The sequence below is a fragment of the Tyto alba genome, unplaced genomic scaffold (assembly GCF_018691265.1).
Source record: "Tyto alba isolate M040663 unplaced genomic scaffold, T.alba_DEE_v4.0 Super-Scaffold_18, whole genome shotgun sequence".
NCBI lineage: Eukaryota > Metazoa > Chordata > Aves > Strigiformes > Tytonidae > Tyto > Tyto alba.
Window position 1 is genome coordinate 12,587,001 of NW_024881280.1, and position 16,675 is coordinate 12,603,675.

Consider the following 16,675-nt stretch of genomic DNA (forward strand, 5'->3'; position numbering starts at 1 on the left):
TTTCAGAATGCTGGTTAAATTAATTTTCTTCTTAACAAAGAGTATCTCTGATTTTGTGCCGCTACCTCCACTCTTAGCAACGGTATATAAACAGCTGAATAATTCCTCCTTCCTTTGATTTTTGTGACATTGGTTCAGTTTGTCCATAAGGCTGAGTTACACAACAGTTCCACTAGAAATAGGGTTCTGTTCGCTGAATAACTTCACTGATGTTTCACTGTTACCTTATTATTATTACGTCACTTTCAGAATGCATTACATACTAATATTTTTCCCATTCAAGCAGATAGCCTCAGCACAGAGAAGTTTGAAGTTTATCACACAGGACTGAAGATAATACCCAGAAGCCTGGATGAGCAGCCACCTAACCTCATCATCTAATTTAGCTGCCATATACATGCATATGATGAGTAACACATCAAAGTGATACACAAGAAGATTACTGCACTTTTTAAAAAAGTAGCTTTTTCCTTTCCTTCCTTTCCTTTCAGATCTTATCACTGTCCTGGTAGCAGTCCCACAACAAACAAATGAGCCTAACAAATGTCAGCAGGTCAGGTGGGGTAGGAGCCAAATGGTCCCAAATCTTTTTGATGACTAGGAAGAGTCACATGAGAAAGACTGTCTGTCTCTACAGATACACTAAATAAATAACTACTTCATCAAATATTCATCTATATCTTATACAGCAAAGCTCCTCAACCATAGGCAACACCCCAGCATAGACTGCAGAGGGATGGCCATGATATTATCTAAAGAGTAAGTTTTCATTTTGGAAAGTTATTAAGGAGAACTTTTTGTGAAGAAATTCATGGGATTAAGTAAGTACATAGCCCTGAAGAATGTTTAGAACATGTCCGAAAGGAATTAGACTTTCTGTCATATTGTAATCTCTCATTATCAGAGATTTTATACTGACTACAAATGCCATTTTAACAATGTTCAGACCAGTGAACTTTGAAACCATAATTTATAGGACTTCCTATTCTAGAGGAGACCATAAATGATGCTCCAGATACCAAATAATTCCAGTCATCTTGTAAAACTTCCAGTTACAACTAGTATAACTGATGCTGGTAATGAGAAATCAGCCTCCAAAACTGAAGCACAGAAACAGATCAAGTGAGCTGGAACTTGAGCAAAGGTCCTGATGTACCTTTCAGCTCCCTAGCTGTGAGTCATCTGCACAATTAGTTGTGACTCGTCATCTATGGACTGATCCAGTTCTTAACAGTGCTGCAAACATGGAGGGTTGTCCTGCTGATATCTTAATGTGACATATTTACATCTACATCCTAGTAACTTCATTCTGTATTAGCTGTTTTCTGCCTACAAGAATATTGTGATCCTTTGATTTCCATCTGCTGTAATTCCCTATTTACTCAGTGTGAGAGGTGGACACTTCTGGTTGATGATGCACTCCATCCTAAGGAGATGGAACAAGTTCCCCTGCCTCCACTGATGATAGATGGAGCCAGATGAGTAGTTCGGGCCCATTTCTTGACTTCTAATTAGCTGAAGACAGAAAAAATAATCCCAGACTGCTGGTCAAACTAGGTACTTTCTGTTTCATAACACCCTGACTAACTACATGAGATAGATCCTAAACTGGTCAAATGAAAGTGAGAAAGAAGCCCTGATTAGTCTCTTATGCATAAATAAATCTCACTTATTTCATAATTTGACCTCTGCCACACCTATGCACACACACAAATGCTTTCAGAAGCTTTTTCTTAGTTGTCTTTGCAAATGGAACTGAATTCCCTCTTTTATATCCTTCTAAAGAAAAAATGCAAGTTAATAGGAGGGGAATTTGAGAGTAAAAGTACCAGTACTGAATTTTGCTTTGTCAGAAAAAATGCCATAGTTGTTTTTTGATTCAAAGCCATTTAAAATTTTGTTGCGACATTGGGCATGCTATTAGAGAGAAATATTCTATCATAGTTTAACACAGCCAAAGATGATATCAGCTTATAAAATCCTTTTGGAGTCAGCTACATTTTCAGTAGGCTTTTTTTCTTAAGGGATATCTATACTAATACAAGCAATTAAGGGTTCTTTATTAGCCAGTCTCAGAGGTACAGACCTAACCATCAATCGATGTTCTTCTCAACCCCTAATAAGACCAGAGGAGAAAGAAATAGTACATCTTCCCCAAATAAGCTGTTTCTCTAGTGGGATCCCAGACGTGAACCACCACTACTAACTACATTGCACTGACTATAAAACATTTATGCTCTCATAACTCTGTGAACATTTAGCTGTTGGTTATCTGCAAACATCACTGCGGCACAAATAAAACTCAGATAAACTAGGAATTCACAAACCCTGCTTCCATGGTCAGACTACATTCTCCCTCACTTCTCCCTTACACTACAACAGGTCCATTACCATTCTCTTTCTCCCAGTTTTTGCGTTCCCTGTATTCTCAGTGCCTTTGCCCCATGATCAGGATAAGGAAAAATGGACGAAGTTCATTACCAGGTGGGCAGCTCAGCAATCAAGTTAACGCCTTCTGGCAGAGCAACTTCACTAGACTTGTGCTAATAATCATTTTTTAGGGCATTTTTGGCATAGCAGAACGTCTTCTGGATGTCCTGAGAAGCTGTGTTTACAGAAGTAACCTCAGGGATGTCTAAAACTGATGGGCAAACAACTAGTGAAAAGATGCAGGTAGATGAGTCGATGTCCACGCTGCCCCCAGCCGCTGACAGCCGTCCTGTAACCCCAGCTGGCAACTCCCAGGCGCAGACATTGCCCCGCAGTTCTGGTGTCCCTTTGTTGTGATCCATGAATATTGACACTGTGACACCCAGCTCCTTTCTTTCCAAGACAGTAAAAATGGTGCTGTCATGTTTCCTGAGGCTGGTGGATAGTTGTATGAAAATTAGGGCAACTGGATATGCCCCGAGGAGTTGTGCACAAGCAAATCAGGCATCCCCAGGGAGCAATCCACCCAGTAGCCCTATATTTCACTGTTTGTGTTGATCTCCTCCCACCTGCTGGATGACAGAGGGAGAGAAAACAATCAGAACAGCTCCTCTGCAACTTTTGCCAGTGCTGATATCTGGGTATCCAAACGTAATAATTTGAAAAAAAAAAGTACAGGTTACCGGGATGAGTAACAAGTACAAACTCTGTCACTGACGGGAGCTAATACAGGTTTTTCTGTGACACTGAATAACTTCCAACAATCTTATCTGGAAGCAGCCTCCACTAACTAGCCCTTCTCCAGACTCCAGACTGTCTAAGCACGCAGTTTTTTAGCTTTATCTTCTGAAGCGTATGAAATAGCTCTGTCATCCACACAGAGCAGGAGATCAAGGGGTGCACTGATGTATGCTTATACCTGCACCCTGCATGCCATTGAAAGTTTGAAAGATCAAAACACACTGGAATTATCTCAACAAATTTCAGTCCCTGCCTCCAGGGCTTTATGGGCACTAGGATCTGAAAAATGAAGCTTTACTGAATATTACATTTCAGGACTAAGACCAATCCAATTTACAGCGTCTCCAATATCCACTCAAACTTGCAGCCTTAGGTTTATCTCAGAATAGCTTTTTGAGCAAAATTTTTTTTTTCAGGTTGCTTTATACTTACCTACAGTCATTGGAATGTGTCATATGATAGTGGAGTTTTTCCTTTAAAATGGGCACCAAACCCATTTCAAGAAGGGGTTCCTTTGTTCACTTTAAAAGATATAAAGACTTCTTTTAAAGAATGTAAACACAGTTAGAAAACTTCACAACGTATAGAAAATTATGCCATTCTATATAACCACAAAATATTAGAACTAACAGCAAATAGACCTATTTGGGGTGAGTAGTGTGGTCTAGGGGAGTAGATCTGTGGGATGGAAATTAGGTCAAGATTTCAAGGATAGTAAGTGAAACAGATTGTAAAAAGTTTTCTTGAAAGGCTGAAAAGAAAAATAGCTTGGCCTTGTCTCTCTATGTATCTTCAGGTGGCTTCAGAGAAGAAGCTTTTCTTGAATCCAGGGACTTTCCTGTAAGGTGAGGAGAATGTTTATAGTAGCATAAATGAAGGACCAAATGAGAAACCACATGTGTGAATGATCATCATTAGTCGTTGGCATTTATGGTGGGCAGAGCTCCATGTGTCATCTTGTTTATTTTTTATTCCAGGGAGGTACATGGGTCTCGAAGCTTTCTGCAAGTGATTCTCCAGGCCTGCATTAAAAAGAAATCCAGCCCTATACATTCAGATGGTTCTACTGTTATGCCAATGTTTTTAAGGTTTCGATGTAAGTCTCTTATTACTTCCTCTTCAATGTTTGTGTGTCTGTCTATATGTTCATGAACAGTGCCTAACAGTGGATCAAATAAGCAGTCCTATAAGTGATGGTGGAAGTTTTATCATCAGAAAATACACTAACATTGCCATGAGACATGAAACTGCAGCTATTTGAGATATGTCAAGGTATGCCAAGACCTTACTTCTTTTTGAAGAGTTATATAGTCTTAAACTGAGCTACTTTTGGTACTGAAAGTCTTGGGAGGTTTTGGAAGTGTAGATGCAGTTGCAGAAGATGGCTTATTTGTATGTGTAAGAGTTGCTCTATTTCATACATGCTCACTGACTCCCCAGTGAGCAAATAATACACATTTTTCTCTCCAGCTGAGTGTCAAATTGGAATGAGTTATACCACCTGACCATTTATACACAGGTTTCATATCTAGCATGTATCTGTTATGTTTAATTTATGACACTGCTGAAATTTCCAGAACTTCTTAACAGCAGACTTTAGTGCTTACACTGGGTTATGTTTGGTTAATAGTCTTTAAATTCTTGAGTGTGACTTTTACTCGTACCGAGCGGCTCAGGTTTAACATAGAGGACTACTTTACACTTAAAAAAAAAAAAAAAAAAAAAAATCAGACTTCACAGAAAGTCTTGAACTGCATTGGGCTTGATATGAAATGTTCCCCTCCTATGTAGCCCTAGAATAGAAGGAGCTTGGCATTCTGAAAGTGCTACAAAGTGGTATTGTTAAACAGAAGCTAATTAGGATGGGATTTCATGTTGCTAAGAGCTAAATCTTTGGTATGCAACAGAGCCAAACAGCAAGGGCAAAGTGTAACTATTTAAGGCTGAAGTTTGTTATTTAAAGGAAAATGTTCATCCTTGCCCAAACATTAGTGCAGTCAGGAAAGTGTTTCTGTACCAATGACAAGATGATGGGCTGTCGTGATTCCATCCAGTCAGTCCAGATCAAATGTGCTCAGGATATAAGCCAAGAGATTATTTTTTCCAACCTGCCAGCATCAAAAGCACCATCTGCGATCGATTTTGTGATAATGGAGTAAACAACTACTGGAAATTCAGGGCAGTTCCCAGAGATTTTGGTGTCTGGGAGGAATGAATATGAGCTTGCAGGAGTAGCACAGCTGCTGCTATCCAAAACCTGCTGTCTCTTCTGCAGAGGTTGAAAGACCCAGTCACAAAACCATGTGAGCATAACCTCTTGCAAGCAGGGGGATTTTGCCTGATCCTGGCAAGAAAATTGGTGGAAGATGTCCTGAATCTTCTCTCGTTTTATGCCTACTTGCTTACAATTCACGGAGTATTTTTTATGACAGCAGGCTTACCTTAAATATAAATCTAGTCAGTCTAAGACCAGATAGTAAACTACGGACACTGATTTCAGACAAGACTATAGAAATATGGAATCAGTATTCTGCATTTCTGTATGGTTGCACAGTGCTTTGCAGAGGGAATGTAAAGCTAGCAGTACAGGCTCAAAAGTTCTCCTAGATTTAAAAGCAAAAGCAACCCTTTCTTACAGTAATGGTGACATTACTTTTGCTCGTTAGGAGAATCACATTATAATTTTGATCCAGCAGAAAAATATTTTGTTAAAGTTCTTAATTTATAAAAGGTTTAATGTAAGACTTTTGATTTCTGTGATGTCATCTGAGAAGCTAAATAATCTTTGGGCAAACATAAATGGTAGTGACATATGTATGTCATTACAAATAGCATTATGTAATGACTCTTATGAGAAAAAATCAAGGCTGTACAAGTGTCTTGTACAGAAACATCAGGCTTGAATTTTGACCTACTGTAAGGGTGGGAGTGGGTCCAGCTTTAAGAAAAATTAGAAAAAAGTCTTCAGGTGCTTCTTGGATTTGCACCAAAGAGAAAACTGGTTCTTTGATCTAATATCTGCACTGAACATAGCTAAGGTATGCAACCATTGCCCTAGGAAGAGCTTTTCCTACTCCCCTGCACAGTCCCGTATGTTTATCTGGTAAAACAATCCCATGCTTATCTGCTTTTCAGGGGTAATTGTCCAGGTGCCTGCTCAGTCAGGATTATAAAACAGCATGTATACCCAGTGTCTCAGAGACATGGTTTGGGGCTGAGTCTTAGCACCCCTCCAGCAGAGAGCCCATAACAAATCTATGGCCATTCTTACTCCCTGTCCCCTCTGACTCCTCAGAGCTGCACCTCCACCATGCTCCCTAGGGACAGCCTGAGTGTAGCTCACATTCATCTGATCGGAGATTTCTATTTATTTCAGCTGAAGAAAAACCTCTGCTAGCTGTAATTAGCAGAGGGCCTAAATGGTGCAGATGCACAGTTGTCTTTATGCCTGTCAGAGGGCAATGACTGACTCTCCCACTTGGAAGTTTGTTTTCCTGGTAAGACAGAACTTGCTAAACTTGAAAAGACAAATTGAGAGTTGCTGAGTGTTTAGGCCAGTGACTGAATGTAATGCCAAGGAGGCACAAGGGCTCACCTCGTATATCCTTCCCTTTGCTAGCCAGCTCAGGTTTCATAGCTTATGAGGATGCTTTGTTGGATGCAATTAAGTGTTGTGCGGTGGAACTTTCCTGTTGAAAATGAGGCCTCCATAGAGCTTTGTGCTGTGAAATCTATCCCAGAATATTAGCAGATAAATCTTTCACGCTTGCAGGAATTTGAAAACCAATTTAAAAGAGTGTGAGCTAGTGAAGTTATGTTTTAGAAGAATGATGGGGGCTTCACAGGTGTAGATACGCGCGGCTGAGCCTGGCCACCACCCCGCCGGGAGATGCCTCTGCCCCTCCAGACAGCCCATTTTCCCATCGGAAAACGCACACGTGGGAAAGTTACAGCAGAGAGCGGCACCGCCCGCCCCCACGATCCCCGGGATTTGGTGAGTCCCCCGCCTCGAGCAAAGCCCCGGGCACAGCACGCGGAGGGACCCGCCCGCCGCGCCGCCGCCCGCCGCCAGGTGGCGCCAGAGCACGGCGCCGGGCGCAGGGGGCGGGGCCGAGGGCGGGGCCGGGGGCGGGGCCGGGGGCGGGGCCGGGGGCGGCTCCGGCAAGGGCGAGAACCGGAGTGGGAACGTGGGTTTTTTTTTCCTATTCTTGTGATTTTACGTAATGCCTTTACTACTGTAACGCATTAGGCATTATGTAGCTACACAGGTAATATGTGCACGTATGCATGGGTAGGTACATATTACATATGTATATCATTATCGGTATATTTTGTAATAACTACGCATGTAAAGACACTTCTGACCAACTGCAAAAGGGATGGTTGAATGGAAACACCCCAACTCAGACACTCGGAGGAAGCCCTTGCCTGTGGGACAGCTTTCCCTGGGCAGTGACACTGCAGCCAGGCGTGTGGGCCTGCCCCAGTCCCTCGGGTGCAGAGGGGGCCGGGACACCCGCTCCCCCGCTCCGTGGCTCCCCGGTTGAGCCTCCCATATTTCTTGTCCTCCTCCTCCCGCTGCTCCAGAAAAGACGGCTGGAGTTTCCTTCGCCTGCTGTCACCAGCACCCTGAGGCTGAGTGCGAACCCCTCTCCTCCTCCTCCCGCTCCTCGCCCGGGGTGTCCAGAATGGCTGGAGAAATCACACTTCCCAGCCGACCGAGCAGCTGCAGGCTGAGTTCTGACCTCCTCCTACCGTGTGCAATTAACACTAATTAAGCACATAATTAAAAATTACCCACGACATCCTTTGCAGGAGGTCCTAACTCAGTTTTGTGTTGGAGCAGCTCGAGCTGTTTTCATTAGCTGTCTGCCTGGTGCTGTTCTGCACCCCGGCGTGGGTTTCGGAGGGCTCCAAGCGACACAGTACATCTTTCCACCAGGACTGAGGTTACAGGGCTGCCCTAGGGCAGGGGAGGCAGTCACGGACAGACAGGGAGAAGGAGCAGTGAGCCCAACTTCAGAAGCTCTTTTGCAGGTTCACAGGACCCTGGGCAAGGGAGCAAAGCGCGAGGAGACGGAGGGGAGTCTCCTGCGGCAGCAGCCAGCGCAGTGAAATCCAAGCGCCATTGAAAGAGCCAAGGTGACAGATTGCTCTTGCAAGGATTTTTGCCTCGGGCAGTGCGTAGAGTGAAAGACAAGTTGTAGATGAATCCCCGAGCCTCCCAGGGAGTGCTCATTGCTAGGAAATTACAAAGTAATAATAATAAAAAAATAGATTACATTTTCAAAATTGGCACCTCTTTTTGGTCACCCTGTTGCAGGCACCCTGAGACTGTTTTTCAGAGATACCCAACCCTTGAATTTCCCAGCATCTTTGAAATCAAGCCGGGAACATTTTGCCCAGAGGCAGAGGCACACAAAATTAGGTTTCTTTTTTAAGATGCTTGTTGGCTATGTTTGAAAGCCACCTTATCCTTTATCAATTTTACCCCTCCCCTCCTCCAGAATTTTCTGGAAATCTTAAACTGCATCACAAAAATTATGCAGATCAGAAAAGCCACCTCTCCACCCATTCCCTCCATGTACTTTCACCCTGGCAGCTGTACTGTTTGGCAATTGTTGCTGTGGGCAAAGGGGTGGGTGACTATCAGGCAGGCAGGCAGGCACCTCCAAACTGCATGGGGCAGAGTGTGATGAATAATGCTTGTGGTTTTGTAACGGAGGGCAGGGTGAGACCTTCAGGGCAGTGGGTGAAGTCTTGTTGACATGATACTTGTGGTGGTAAGACTGCAAATTTGTTCCTTGCACGTGGATAGTTTCCCTCTATGATCAAGATTAAAAGTTCGAGATTTTGTCCATGTGCTTTCAAATGTGATGGAAAAGAGGGCAGCGTGCACATTTTCTCTCTCTGTCACATCTGTGTGTGTGTGTGTGCTTGCATACTGGGACATGTGGTGGCACATTCTGGGCTCCTCATCAGCACTTCCCACTAACCCCATCCAGTCAAAGTACTACCAGACACTGCTTGCTTAGGCTGCCTGCTGACATCATTTGCCAGTGCTGTCCTTTAAAACCAATTTGCAGTATCATTTGAACCTGCCTATGACAGCGTGTAGCACCTACAAGCTGGAGTTACTGCTTTGAGCTGCTCCAAGCCCTCTGGGAATGGTACAACAATGCTTTCCTTGCCAACTCAGGGAAGGGGGGGAAGCCCCAGGACTGACCCCAGAACTCAGTTACAGCATAAAAGCAGGGTTGTCCTCCCCTCCTCAGCCACAGGCACTGTCACATTCTATTATTTGTCTTCCAAAAGAGATCGGTGCTTTTCTGATGTTTTTGTGGATCACCATGGAAACTGGCAGGAACAGAGCCGTGCCAGGCAAGCCCAGCAACCGCTGGTCTCAGAGTACTTTGTCTGGGGATCTCGCCTGTGGAGAGACGGAGCCCTCTCCAAGGCTGCTCACCTGCAGGTGACCCCTCCTGGGAGAAACAGGCAGAGAGGTCCCCGTGGGGGCTCTTAATATTTCCACCCCCCATGTGGGAGTGAAATAATTCCTCCCTTTACACAACGCCTTGACAAGCCTGAAAGATCCCAGAGCAGAGATCACAGACATCTGGGAGCTGTGTGCCTGGCTCGGGTGTGAGACCAGGAAAGGAGCCAAAAACCTCCCCAGCTAACGTGGCCTCCCTCCTGCACTCCTACGGAGGACAGCCTGCCCACTGGTTCCAGCAACGGAGGCTCTGCGAGTGGGAGTCCTACGGCAGGGATCTGCGTTCTTCTCCACACCCCATCCTGACATCTGGCAGCTGTAGGCATGACTTCAGTGCAAGGCTGGGAAGGCAGCCAAAACCTTTCCCACGGACTAGCCCCATCTCTTACTAGTGTCTTCTCGCCCCCACTCCCAGCCAGTACAGGCCACCCTACCAGTTGTGGGGAGGCAGGGATCCTCCATCAGAGCACAGTGTTTCGTGCAGCCTCTCCTGCTCTGACCACAGAGCTGCCCCAGGTGCCCATGCCGAAGCTCTCAGATCAGCACCCAAACAGAGCGCAAGCTGGGACCTACTTTACTCTTTACCTAGAAGTTTTGATTTAACAATTCTGGAAGTGGAAATTCCCCCCAGCTCTGCCATGGGGGTTCACACAGCAGGGACAAGGATGACCCCCTCTCCTGGCCTACCCAAATCTCTCCCATCCAACAACTCTTTTCACAGCTCTAGTGGCGGTCAGACATGAGCTCACTCCCCACGATCCCTTGTGGTCTGAGTGTTTTTTGCTGGGAAGCTGTTTGCAGTGATGGGTGGATGCAGAACTATAATCAACAATAGCAGTGATGGAGGTTTATACTATACCGCGGAGCTCCTCTGGTGACCTGCAGCACACACTATTGCCTCCTCAGTGCTCACTCCTAGTAAACATGCCCCTCGGACAGTCGATGTTTAAGAACTGGGCTGAGATGACCAGCCTGTCCATAGAGCTATCACTGCTGCTCCTTGTCAGAGTGTAGCAGGTTTTCAATTCAAACCAGTAATCCATAATCTGTTGCCTGCTCCCCACGTGCTTTGGGTCTCTTTCCCTGGTGCAGCTTTTTGCACTTCCAGAACCAGCTCTGTAAATAGGTATTTGTCTGGCATTTCACAGGAACCTGGGGATGAAAAACGACCATAGGCTGCTGCCTACTTTGCCTGAGCTACACTTCTGGGAGGCCAGACCTGCTGCTGCCGTTCAAGGAGGTGTCTATGGACTCTCCCTTGCAGCAGCAGAACCGTGGCCTTCCCTCACATCACAGGGGCTGCAGGAGCAGTAGGTCCAACTTTCCAGGGCTGTCCCTGATTCCTTCCAGCACCTTGTCCTAGCTTCATCCTCCCTCTTTCTATGCCTCCTTTTCCTCGGCAGGAGCAGCCAGGCCCACTCATCCTCAGGGCAGCAACACTCAGACTTGTAAGTGCTGTTGAGCCAGCTCTGGCTGCATAGTTGCAGCATCTGGGCTTGACACAGTTTACCTGTGAGATACATCATGTATGGCATCACAGGCACAGCAGTTACTGGTGTAGCCCGCGGACTCATAAAAAGATTCAAAGCGTGCTGTGGTATGTTGGAACCTTATGGGCTGCATACCAGCCAATGCCAGACACTGAAAGACCACACAAAACAAATACACTTGCAAAGAGTGTTTTCCTTCTCCTCGGCCTGAAGACTCCCACATGCCGTCCTCCTTTCTTCTCCCTGCTGGAAGAGGAGATTAACAGGCACACACAAGCATGCTGATAACAACCCCAAATTTGCTTTTTAATCTCCAGTTGTCTAACCTATGATCTAGACAAACCAATGAGAATACAAGCACTAGAAATTTTAATTATTGTGAGTGATGTTAAATCTGTGTATTTTATAGAAGAGAAAGTTAAGTTTTTTTGTCACAGACTAATGGCAGTTGATGGCTTCTTAATCTAGCAGAAAAAACCATAATGCAATCTGGTACTTGGAGGCTGAAACTGGAGAAAAACAGAGATGAAACAAGGTGGGAGCTATTAATACTGAGAATAACACTGGAATTACCTCTAGGATGACTCCCTAAGGAAAATGGAAATTCTCCATTGTTTTGCTCTGTGCCAGTCAAGACTGTATATACAAAACATATGCTCTCACTCAAGTTCTGTCTTGAATAGTACACAAGTGTCTTTATGTCCTGTGTGCATGAAGTGCGACGAGATGACCATATCATGGTCAAAACCAGCTGACAAAGTACCGGAGGGCAATGGTTTCCTGGCCCTCCCACCGGATCCTCCCACGAGCAACTGGTTTATGCAGTGAGGTGATCCACAGCTGCCAGTCTCTTATTTTCTGCTGCGTGAACTTGTCACTGCTGATTAGAAGAGAAGCCAGGAAGGGGTTTGCAGGTCTGCATTGTGTCTGTCGGCACTCTGCAAGCCCAGGAGAAACAGAGTAAGGCAACTAGGCACAAAGGCCATTTTCAACATCTTTAAGCCTCTAACATAGGTGGAATTTAGAGAACTACAATATGAAGCCTAAGCTCCCTGTGGAGAGAGACAAGTACCTCAAACAGGTGTTTCAAGGTACTGTTTTGTTTTTGTGCAAGCTTTTTCCCACGTAGGATTGAGCCTTCAGTGGGGCTCTGACACATGGACTCGGTCTGGCTGGTGTCCTTGCCCCTTTGGTAAGTTTTCAGCAGCACTGTGTCTGGAACGGAATGGTCTCTCCCACCTGCAGAACTATGACAACTTTGATTACTAGAGAAAGAGTTTCTCCTGCTCTCACCTCCTGACACTTTGTTCTCATTTATCTCTTTGTCCTTCTATTTAGGTATCTTGGATATGGTGCTCTTAACAAAGCAGCCTGTGCTTGAGTTGTGATAACGATAGTCTAACAGTGCCAAGCTAGTTCTCTTGCATCTGCCAGAGAGTTTGTTTTGTCGATCAGCTATTCTCTGTATATAGTAAATTTCATTTTTTGCTGAATGGTTTGTCTGCAAATTGCAAAGACCTGACAGAGAGTTCTTGAGCAGACATATTAAAGATAACTGCCAAGGCAAATTACTTGGGAAATGTGAGATACTACTGGCTGTTCTTACAACCTTCTCCCTCTGAAGTCAGAACTATTCTTCTCTTTGCATTATTTAATGAAAGCCACATTTTTAATTAAATTTTTAAAAAATAATAATTATGTTAAATAGTTTAACAGAAGCGACAGAAGGCAGAAGGAGGCACAGCTTTGCAGAATAATTGCATTAAAGAAATGGCAGCGCATAGTTGTGTGTGTGCTGATGTGGTTCTGGGCCTCCAGGGGTTAAAGCAAGGTGTGTTCAGGCAATTCTTGGGGAGGTACTTTGTGTAAAGTTCAGTGGCTGAGGAATGTCCTGGCAGTCAAGCTTCATTGCCTGGGAAAAACACAAGGCCAGATTGACGTTTCAGTTAGTGATACAATCCTGTTGGCTTTGCTGGTGCAAATGAGAGAACTTGACCAGTGCCTTTAAAGGAAGACTAAAAATACCTCATAAAATTCAGATTAACAAATGTTGTGGTTGCATGCTGTGGCTAAAAGGAGTCAGGAATAGGATGGAGAGCATGAAGGGAATAGCTCCTTTTCCCCTTTTGTCTTTGGACAGCCTCAGTTCAGGAGGGAACTCTGTAAAGCATGAAGCTATCCTTTGCCCTCTGAAATACCTATAGGGAGGCACAAATCATGTTGGTTATGGTTATTTATTACAATTCCTTGATCACTGGGAGTAACAATTAATACAGACTCACACACAACATACAGACCGCAGGCAACTGGAATCCCTTCCACTGGGAATTGCTGGAGAAATCTCTTTGGGTGCCACTGTCCCACCAGCTAGCTCCATCTCTGCTGGTATTCCTGCCTGTCCCTGTTTGGCTGGTCAAATGGAAGAGCTCCTCACCAGATGCCTGTTTCTTTTCATTTTTTTGCCTGTCTCCACTTGGCTTTCTGGCCATCTCCGCATAGTGCTATCTTGCTCTCTCCCTGAACCAGCTCCGTAATGCGTGCGTTGTCTTTTAGCTATAAAGGAACAGGCAGCTTCATTCAGCCAATGAAACTGGAAACGGATCAGAAATCTACAGTGAAACAATCTTTAGGGAACAGCAAGGTCCACAGAGTCTTTGGAAATCTGACTACTTATTTGGATAATGAGGTGTAGATTTCAGAGTCTGCCTTTAGTCACTCCAGTGTCCAAACCTTGACCTTATGTTTTTAGTTATATTTCTATACTTTAACCACTTAATCACATCAGTCTTTTCATTTGTGCATAATAAGTGATTTGCTACCCATTGTTTCTCTGCCGAGACACCAATGAAAGCACACTATCAGTGTAAGGAAAGAGTTTACAAGAGTTTAATAAACAGCAGATCTTGAACCAGACAATGTCTGTGAGCCAGATAACCACACTTAAGGTCTTGTTTAACCATGCCTAGTGGGTAGTATTGCTTACAGTACTAGGAGATAATTTTGTTCAGTTCTCCTGCCTGCTTATTCCATAGATTGTTGCAAGCCTGTTTATTCCAGACTGTCCTGTTTTGCATGGGTAGTCTCAACAAGAGTCAAAGCACAGTTTCAGAGCATTTATGGATCTCTCATAATCACTCAAGACATCATCTTTTTGGTGCAGCCCTTCCCCAACAAGCCATGCTCACTTTCTCAAGGAGATGAGACCACCACTGACGGTGGCAAAGCAAGCCATGTGAAAGACACATGTAAATTGTCCAGAGAGATACACGTCAGCATGGCTGTCATTACCCCCACTGAGGAGAGCCTCACAGAGAAATTTTTGAAGTGTCTTTGATGGAAGTAATGTGCCTGATGATGGAGTAAGTAACACATAGTTGCTAAACCTGAACCAGAATGAATGACCTTTCCCTTTGAAACAGACAGGCAGCTCCAAGGCCCAAGGTCCTGGCAGCGTTTTGTCCTGCAGCCCCTGCCTGACACCAGTCCCTTTCGCTCCCCCGTGCCCACCCTGGCCTGCTCAGTACGCAGAGAGGGCTTGGCCAGCCCGGGGGGGCACAGACTGGCCTGCGGCAGCCGGCAGCACACGGGGGTATGGCGGGCTCACTCCCAGTGGCCAGCCTTCCTTGGCAGCAAGATTGCCAGCTCTGTTTTGAGTAACACGGGTAATATATAGTCATATAAGTCAATATATATTCACATGAAGGATTGCTGCATGTAAAGTAGCTCAGTAAGTGGTGGCCCTAGCCCTGAATAAAATATTTTGTGTGCTAGCAGCTATTGTTAGAAGAGCTCAAAGACCCAGACCTGTTTGTTGGAGCCATTTTGTGTGAGAGAGCCCTGGTACGTGGCACAGGCTGGTGTTCTCTGGTCGGGAGAGCCACCATTACACTAACGTAGTTTTCATCTCTATTCTGTCACCAACCCCGTGCTCAGTGAAGGGTGCTCCAGCTAGAGCTGGGGATGCCCCACCAGCCCCTCAGGGGTGTGGTGGGAGGTGAGGGCAGCACGGCCCTCTGGGTGCCAGCTCCCCAGGAAACACCGCCGCGCCTCAGAGCTGGAGACCGGTTGGGAACATCAGCTCTGAAGTCTGGGAGATGACTGCAAGGGGGAATCTCAGGAGACAAGGGCCCGACACCAACGCTCGCCCGTTTGGCTGGCCCGAGGAAGAAGCCCAGAGCAGCCGGGAGGTCTGCCCCGGGGGGGGGGACTCCAGCGCCGTTCGGCTTTTACCCAAGGCCTCTTGGCAGAACAAGATGGCTGCCGGCGCGGGGGGAGCGGGCAGGCGCTGCGGGCGGCCGCAGGGAGCCCGGCCCGGGATGCCCCGCCAGCACCGGCCCCGGCCTCCGCACCCCCGGCCGCAGCGGAACCCCCTGAGGGCGGAGAGCGGGCGGGGAGCGGAACAACTCCGTGGGCAGAGCGCGGCTGCAGCTCCTCTCTCCGCCCCTGGCCACCCCGGCACCGGGGGCAGGGCGCTGCCCGCCCCACCTGCCTCGCCGCCGAGCCCGGGAAGGGGTTAAAAGCCCGGGGCGGGTGATGTCAGTTCCTGCGCTCCTCGGGAGGGCTGGCTCTGATATTTGAGCCGGGCGCTCCCGCTCTGAAGGAAAAGGGAGAGAGAATGGGAAAGTGCTGAATGGGACGGGAGCCGTGCCGGGCACCTGCCTGCCGGCCGCGGCTGTCACCGCCCCGCCCCGCCCCGCTCCGCCCGGCCGAGACCCCCGTGCCCGCCAAGGTGAGCGCGAGTGGGGAGGCGGCCCGGGTCTCCTCCTCGCTGCCCGGGGAGGTGTCTCGGGTGGGGAGAGGGCGGTCGGGGGCTTCGGGGGGCTGGGCTGCGCGGGGTCGGCTATCGTAGCCTTTTTCCCCCCCCCCTTCTCTTTCTTCAGGGTGGCGGTAAGGGGGCTAACGGGAGCGTTCTTGGGGGTGATGTGGTGTCAGCTCTGTTAACTGAAGTTTGCTGCTTAAAATCGGCCGGTTTGCCTTCGGGTCCGGGACTTTGGTCCCTGAAGCTGCGTGGGGGAAGGACCGGCCACACGAGGGGGAGAAGATGCAGCCCAGGAGTAAATACGTGTGAGTCCTGCGGTCTCTTCTCTCTGCCTGCCGCACCTGGGTGTGCGGGGCAAGACCTCGGGAGGCAAAACCGGGAGCCATCTTCCTGCCTTCTGGCACTTTTACTAGTCGAACCACCTGCACGGATGTAGAACTAAATTTTAATTATTTCCCCCTCGCCAAGCCTTGCTCTTCCCACAGCTTGTCACGTTATTTTCTTTTTCTCCCCCAGTGCTCTGCACATCCCAGGCGCTATTTGTGAACGGGAAATGACCGTGTGGCTGAACAATTCCTATGGCCTCAGGGTTAAAAAAACTGGGGGGTGGAACTGGTTATGAAGTGGAAAATGAGGTGACTGGGGGCAGGGAGCTGATTAGTAGTACGGGCTTCTGACCATCACCCATACCGCAGTAGCATGAGAGGAAATTTCTCTCCCTTCATGTGTTACGCTTATCACATTTCTACTAATTCCTTTTGT

General features: G+C 46.7%; 2 protein-coding genes across 5 annotated transcripts in view; one reads left to right on the plus strand and one right to left on the minus strand.

The window, feature by feature from the left end:
- The window catches only part of TMEM229B (transmembrane protein 229B), a 323,642-nt gene that overhangs the window by 43,724 nt on the left and 263,243 nt on the right, over positions 1-16,675 (minus strand). The gene's annotated exons all lie outside the window — the stretch shown is intronic.
- PLEKHH1 (pleckstrin homology, MyTH4 and FERM domain containing H1) overlaps positions 15,645-16,675 on the plus strand; it is a 53,019-nt gene continuing 51,988 nt past the window's right edge. For 3 of the 4 annotated variants that reach the window (XM_042790952.1, XM_042790957.1, XM_042790954.1), the window contains exon 1: positions 15,645-15,883. The gene's annotated coding sequence lies outside the window, so the exon portion shown is untranslated. Of the gene's footprint in view, positions 15,884-16,120; positions 16,219-16,675 lie in introns of those variants that run through there. The other variant, XM_042790953.1, reaches the window with a different exon arrangement.